A 7,525-nucleotide genomic window follows, 5' to 3' on the forward strand; every position below is an offset into this window, starting at 1 on the left:
CGAGCATCAATACCATCAATATGAGCAGTACGAGCATCAATATGAGCAGTACGAGCATCAATACCATCAATATGAGCAGTACGAGCATCAATATGAGCAGTACGAGCATCAGTATGAGCAGTACGAGCATCAATACCATCAATATGAGCAGTACGAGCATCAATATGAGCAGTACGAGCATCAATACCATCAATATGAGCAGTACGAGCATCAATACCATCAATATGAGCAGTACGAGCATCAATATGAGCAGTACGAGCATCAATATGAGCAGTACGAGCATCAGTATGAGCAGTACGAGCATCAATATGAGCAGTACGAGCATCAATATGAGCAGTACGAGCATCAGTATGAGCAGTACGAGCATCAATACGAGCAGTACGAGCATCAATACCATCAATATGAGCAGTACGTGCATCAGTATGAGGAGTACGTGCATCAGTATGAGGAGTACGTGCATCAGTATGAGGAGTATGTGCATCAGTATGAGGAGTACGTGCATCAGTATGAGGAGTATGTGCATCAGTATGAGGAGTACGTGCATCAGAATGAGGAGTACGTGCATCAGAACGAGGAGTACGTGCATCAGTATGAGGAGTACGTGCATCAGTATGAGGAGTACGTGCATCAGTATGAGGAGTACGTGCATCAGTATGAGGAGTACGTACATCAGTATGAGGAGTACGTGCATCAATATGAGGAGTACGTGCATCAGTATGAGGAGTACGTGCATCAGTATGAGGAGTACGTGCATCAGTATGAGGAGTACGTGCATCAGTATGAGGAGTACGTACATCAGTATGAGGAGTACGTGCATCAATATGAGGAGTACGTGCATCAGTATGAGGAGTATGTGCATCAGTATGAGGAGTACGTGCATCAATACTCTACCGCAAAAGCAACAATTAGAACTTTTGATAGTAGACTTTACTTTCTTGGTTTAGGATGAGGGTTCGCACCTAAAAGCGTTGAACTGCCTGTACTTCAGACACACAGTATTAGTATTTGGAGTATTTGGAGTTGTGAAGGCCTCACACTCGTCACGGGCTGATGTTTCTAATCTGTATTTTTGGGCACATTTTGAACCGAGCGTTTATAATGAACCCTCAAAGCAAAGATGTGGAAGATGTCTGTTTATACACATTCATACATTTACGTGTATCTTAACACTGCCACCTGCTGTTCAAATCTGATTTGCACAATTTCTGTTCAATCTGCTTGTTTCTAAATGTATATGACTGTCAATCAAAAGTGATGAAGGATGTTGCCTGGTTTTGTACTGTGTTTCTATGTGAGTTGTATAAAGGCTATGTATTCTTGCAAATGGTCAAATGTGAAATGCCATTGATGTACAATGTTATGTACATATATACTGAGTATGTAATCCACATAAAGCAGTTGAATTGCTGATTTTACCATATATTCTGGGGTAATACTGTATACAGGATCGTTTCATAATATGAATGTACCGGACTTTGAATTGTAAATGAATCCTTTTAATGTTTTTCAGCTCAGTTTTGTCTTGTTACAGGGATCATTTTCTCCAATCCACTTGTAATCTTGGTTATCTTTGTACAGAAAGGAACAGGTATTGCTGGTGTGATCATCTGGCTCGGTCCTGGTTTACGGTTTATATTCAGGATGTAGTCACCACTAAAGGCGCTGCCAAAATGTAACTTCAGGACCAAACAAAAACTAAAAAAAATTAAAATTGGAGTAAATTACTTGGTTACATCAGATAAAATTAGTCTTTCTTCACTCAAATTGGCCAACAAATGACTTCCTGTGATTTCCATAACACTAATCCAGCCTGACTGAGAATGACTAATATCTTGCATCATGGAAACAGTCTGGCGCTGAAGCCACCTGAGGCGAACACACGCTTAAGTAACTAGAGAAGTCATTTACCAACAGTGTTTGTCAGAAGTCAGTGTTATTATCGTGAAACCAGAGGCTGGAGAGGAGTTTAGCACAAGTGCACGGCCTCTTTACCTGTTTTAACACCATGAGTTCGTGCCATAGTTTTCTTGTGTTATGTATAAACCTGTATTGTAAAATGGCTTACCGTCCTCACAGCCGCGCCCACCTGAAGCCTTACTACAGAAACTCCTGTGTGTTTTTGAGTTCTTCACTTCACCCTGAGCAAAAGGGACTGGGACATTGTTGAAGTGCACTTGATTTTAAATTGTTATATTATATATTACCTTAGAAGAACTCTTTCCTTTCTGATGTTTGACAATAAATGGCTGAGGTATCGACATAATTCTGGACTGAGTCGTTATTTAAACTATTGAAGATATTTTCAAGTGTGTTGTGGGTTTAATATGGTTTAATATATTGTAAAAATGCTAAAAATGTAGTGTCTGTTAAGTCTGGCTGCAGGGCTGTATTTGTGGATTTACACTTCCTCTTATAGACGAGGTTATGAAGACTTTTGACCATTATGAAGAGAGTATATTTAGAATTGTTAATTGTAAGGAAACAGTGGTAGATTTTCATCACTAAGGATACTTCGTGCTCATTGGTAATGTCTCCACTTTCCACTAGATGGAGCTAAACCAACATCTGAAAATGGTGCTTAGCCTTGAGTGCATCAATAATGGTTTTGCCACTAGTGAAACATAAGCTTTTTCAAACAGTTATTCTAGAATTTAACTTTATTTGTTGGCATCAAAAACCTGGCTTTTTTAGTATTAGCTTTAATTTGTTAAGGCACAATATTTAACCTTCAAAAGTCAAGAAATTATGACTAGAATGTGTTTTACAATAACACATTTTGAAGTGTGAAATGTTGCAAAAGAAAATATCACGATAATATTTAAACTCTTTTATGCCACTGACGCAAGAACATTCAGAAATAAACCCTGAATGTACAGTATCTTTAAACGGCATGAACTGCAACAAATAAATGGCAGAATGAAACCATAATTAACCATAGAAGTTACTTGTTCAACCCTTTACGGCCTTTAAATCTGATCATATTTTAAAAGAAAGTTAAATGAAAACTCCCTACTATTATTTATTAAAGTCGATAGAGTCATTATTGTGACAGGCCAACTTATAATGACACTACTACATTTTCTGCCGGCATTTTTCCATTTGTAAGTATTAATCGTCCTTTAAATACATTTTCTGCATATGACACATCAATCAATCAGTGCCTCTCTTGAAACAGATCTTTGTCAAACTCAAAATAATCTGAGAATCATCTTACTGTGACATTTTGTGTGAGGATAAGAAGATAGCTGGTGACTTTGACTTTTAGAAAGATCTTTCCATTTAAATCTCTTAAATGTTTGGCTGTAGTTCATCGTAAAGAAATATCAACAATTCCAGAGAAAAACTACAGCCTCCTCCTCTTTTATCCACTTCAAACACCTTGAAAAATGGAATCTCATCCCCTATTTCGTCTAAATCAAAGGATTGAAACCATCTAAATCAATGTTCTAACCAATTCTAAAAAGTCTGTAGATTTGTATGGCAAAGCAAAAAAACTTGTATCCAATTCAAAACTACAACTATTAAAGGAAAAGGAGGTTTACCTTGTCTGAAAAATGACTTTATTTCAGCTCAGATCAGAGCGCTGCTGCAGCCTGACCCAGAATAAGAAGCTAAACGGGAAAATATTGAGTTTAATGGGCCTCATTTATCAACATCGCTGTGTAAATTTATGAACGGCTCTGATCCTGGGGGATAAATGCGGGTCATTTGAATACAAAATAATTAACCTCAACACAAATCCTACACTTGATATGAAATAATCAATTCATGTTTTTAATCAATTGGTCGACTTCAAATGGACAGTGTGATGCAGGTGCTACAGTGGGACTAGAGCCAGAGCCAGACTTGGACCGGCAGGTGAGCACCTCTGTTCAGGCCGGGCTCAGGTGAAGGAGCGGCAGGTGTCGTCAGGTGCATCGGCCTGAGCAGGAGTGTATCCGTGCTTCTGTCTGAAACCTCGGAACCAGTCGCGGCACCAGCACTGAGGACAGCATGAGGATCTGGGAACTGGCCCGGCTTCTTTCTCACTTCCCGGACTGGATCCGTGCGACTTGGGTCGTTTGGCTCCAGATCTGAACCAGGCGTGAGGAGGACGGGGCCGAGGACGAGGACGGGACCCTTAGGACCTCGATAGACTGCTGCGTAAAAGAGACCAAGCGCAGGAGAGGAAGTCACCTCTAACAGTCTCTGACGAACCCATCCGGACTGGGGCCCCCTGCAGAAGAGGACCAGCATGTCAGGACATCATGCTACGGCGAGTACTGTTTACTTCTTTTTTTAGCTGCTGTACCAGAGTGGTCTTCTCAGGTCCAGGCCACAGTTGTTTCCACCTGCTGATTGTGAAGTCGATTTATGCTGTAGTTTTATGGTTATTGCAATAAGTTCATGATAATTACTCGGGATAAGATTTAAACCTTGAAAGGGTGCAGGCCTCCAAAATGGCCATACGATTAGTAAATGACAATTATTTAGCTGCATTTTTGTTTAAGATTACCCTAATGACAAATAGATCTATTTTTTGCACTTTGCTTGTTTTGCTTCCCCTGAAAATAATAATCTTTGTTACCCTAACAGCTCTGTAATGGGCCGCATAAATCCTAGTGTTAGCTTGCTGCAGCTCCCTCATCACTGATACCTGAGGAGCATCTGAATGGCCAGAGTCATTCAGATGCTCTTCAGAAGTACCAAGTACAAAGTTGTGGTCCAAACTACTGCTCAAGTAAGAGACTGTTTGAACGTAACATCTGATTTATGATTCAAGTTGATGTAATTGGAATGACAGAACAATAATTAATAATCAAAATTGGGTATTTTCAAAGGATAGACACACAAATTAGGGGGTAAAAAAGCAAGAAATGCAAATGTTCAAATTATTTAACTTTTTTTTTTTCAAACAAATTAATAAGTAGAAAATAAAATTAAATAATTATAATTATAATTCAAAACCAGATTTGAACAAGTATCAATACTGGGGAAAAATCACATAAATGAGGCAATGTCTGACCTTTCCTGACTGGTTTAAGAATGATCCTGATCTTTTGTCATTTTATTTAATGTTGAAAATGTTGTTTGTTGTTAATAACTATATTTTCATTTAGCATTATAATTGTATTATAACATTATGTTTGTAAAATATGGCAAATAGTTTCTCGTTTGAGTTGTGACCATTTATCACACAATATAGGCCTAATACACAACATATTTACTGCTCCTGAAACATGCATCAAAGTTTCCTCAGGGGGAGTTTTAGTCTCACTTGGTGTCACTGTCTAATTCCTGGATGGGTTTGTTTAAACTCTGCAGGGCCGTGTTAGTATAACGCAGGGAGAGGATAATTACACTGACATGTCCTTTATATGATCTCAAAGCTGATGAATATGAGTGGAAGTCCTGTTTGATGTCTGTTTATGAAAGAAATGATTCATGTGTAAGAAAGTGGCAGGTCCAGCCCTTTGAATGAGCCCAGGCCTGGAGCTGAGGCGCAGGGCTGAAACCTGTACAGTGTGAAAATATCTGTATCATAGTATTAATAGTGTCATGTTTTAGAAGTATATACGTTGGGTTATTAATGCTACTTTGGCACAAACTACCTTATTTACAACATCACTTTTTATATATAATGAAAAAAGAAGCATTTATATTTTAGGGTGAAGAAAGATTTAATGACATTGATGAAAATAAGCTTTTTAAGTATTGGAACAACTAACGTGACACAGTAATACGTTAGACTACACTTTTCACTAAAACGTAGTGATTGTGTTTAATATTTTACAAAAACGTTAGACTATTTCCCCCAGTTTGACAATTTTGGTGTTATATATGATGTGACTTCCTGGTTGGACATGATAAGAAGATGAGACATATGTAGAGGAAATTCTCTTACCTGGCAACCATATTGTAAACAAGAGCAGGAATCTACATAAATTGCACAATAGTTATGATTTGACAAACAATAATACAGCGACAAAACAACCTTTTTTTAAAATGATTGTTTAAACTGAAAAATAAATCAGTTGTGTGTAAATTGCCACTGCATTTTTGATGGAACGTCGCCTACTGATGACATCACAGAAGCTCTACTTCCTGTCATTTTGCCTATTTTCCTCCAGTTCGACAATTTCGGTGTTATTTATATAGTGACTTCCTGGTTGGACATGATAAGAAGATGTGACATAGGTAGAGGAAATTCTCTGACTGTTACCTAGCAACCATATTGTAAACAAGAGCAGGAATCTATATAAATTGCACAATAGTTATGATTTGACAAATAATAATACAGCGACAACACCATAATTTTGTTAAATAAATGATTGTTTAAACTGAAAAACCATCAGTTGTGGGTAAATTGCCACTGCATTTTTTGATGGAACGTCGCCTACTGATGACATCACAGAAGCTCTACTTCCTGTCATTTCCAACTTTTATTTTCCCAATTTTTCGTCACAAACCGCCGCTTGACTGATGTAAAACTATGATAAATATTTAGCGCAGATACCATCCCGCCAAATGAAGTCATAATTTGAACAACATGAGAACCCGTCACGGGCACTTTAAACCATTTAAAAGCTCGTGGCTTCTGGACATCACGTCACAAGTCCGCACCGTGATTGGCTTTGGGAGCTGTGTGGTCAGGGGGACGAGGATCCAGAGGTGGCAGTTGGCAAGGGCGAACTGGGGGGCTTTCCTGAGGAAAGCTGATGATGGTTCGAGGGTTCTGCAGGAAGGAGGATTGACTCAGGTGGATGATCTCAATAGTGCAATTGTCTCGCTCATCACGCAGTCAGCGGTAGGCACGATTCCTAAGAGTGGTGGTAGTGGACATAGGAAGCGGGTGCCGTGGTGGACTGAAGCATGTGGTCATGCTGTTAGGGCGAGAAATGCGGCGTTTCGCCGGCTAAGGGTTGCCCACACTGAGGGTGCCCTCATTGACTACAAGAGGGCCCGCGCTGTTGTGCGGAAAACTGTGAGAACGGCCAAGAGTGCCTATTGGAGGCGGTATTGTTCCAAAATTGGGAGAGAAACCCGTCTCGGGGATGTTTGGGGGATGATTAAGCGGATGCATGGGGTTGAGCGCCGTCATGGGACCCCGGTCCTAATACTGAATGGTGTTGAAGCAGTCAGCGACGTTGACAAAGCTGAACTGTTGGCCAGCACCTTTGTGTCGGTGCACAGCTCTGACAATCTCTCACCTGCGGAAAGGCACTACAGGGAGAGTACTTTGGCCCAGAATTCTGAGCTGATTGGGCACCAGCCTTCGACTCAAGATGACCTTGACCTTCCGTTTAGTTTGTTTGAGCTAAGGAGAGCACTTTCTAAGGCGAAACAGACAGCCCCGGGTAGAGATGAGGTGTGCTATGACATGCTCTCTCATTTGACTGATGACACGCTTGGGCTAGTCCTGGGTCTTTTCAACCGTGTTTGGGATTCAGGTTGTGTTCCATCTGCGTGGAAACAGTCTACGGTGGTGCCGGTTCTGAAGCCGGGTAGGCCAGCGTCTGACCCTTCAAGTTATAGGCCGATTGCC

This window comes from Eucyclogobius newberryi, unplaced genomic scaffold, assembly GCF_026437365.1.
Source record: "Eucyclogobius newberryi isolate DKJ021-1_F unplaced genomic scaffold, fEucNew1.0.hap1 SCAF_20, whole genome shotgun sequence".
In the NCBI taxonomy this organism is placed as follows: Eukaryota; Metazoa; Chordata; class Actinopteri; order Gobiiformes; family Gobiidae; genus Eucyclogobius; species Eucyclogobius newberryi.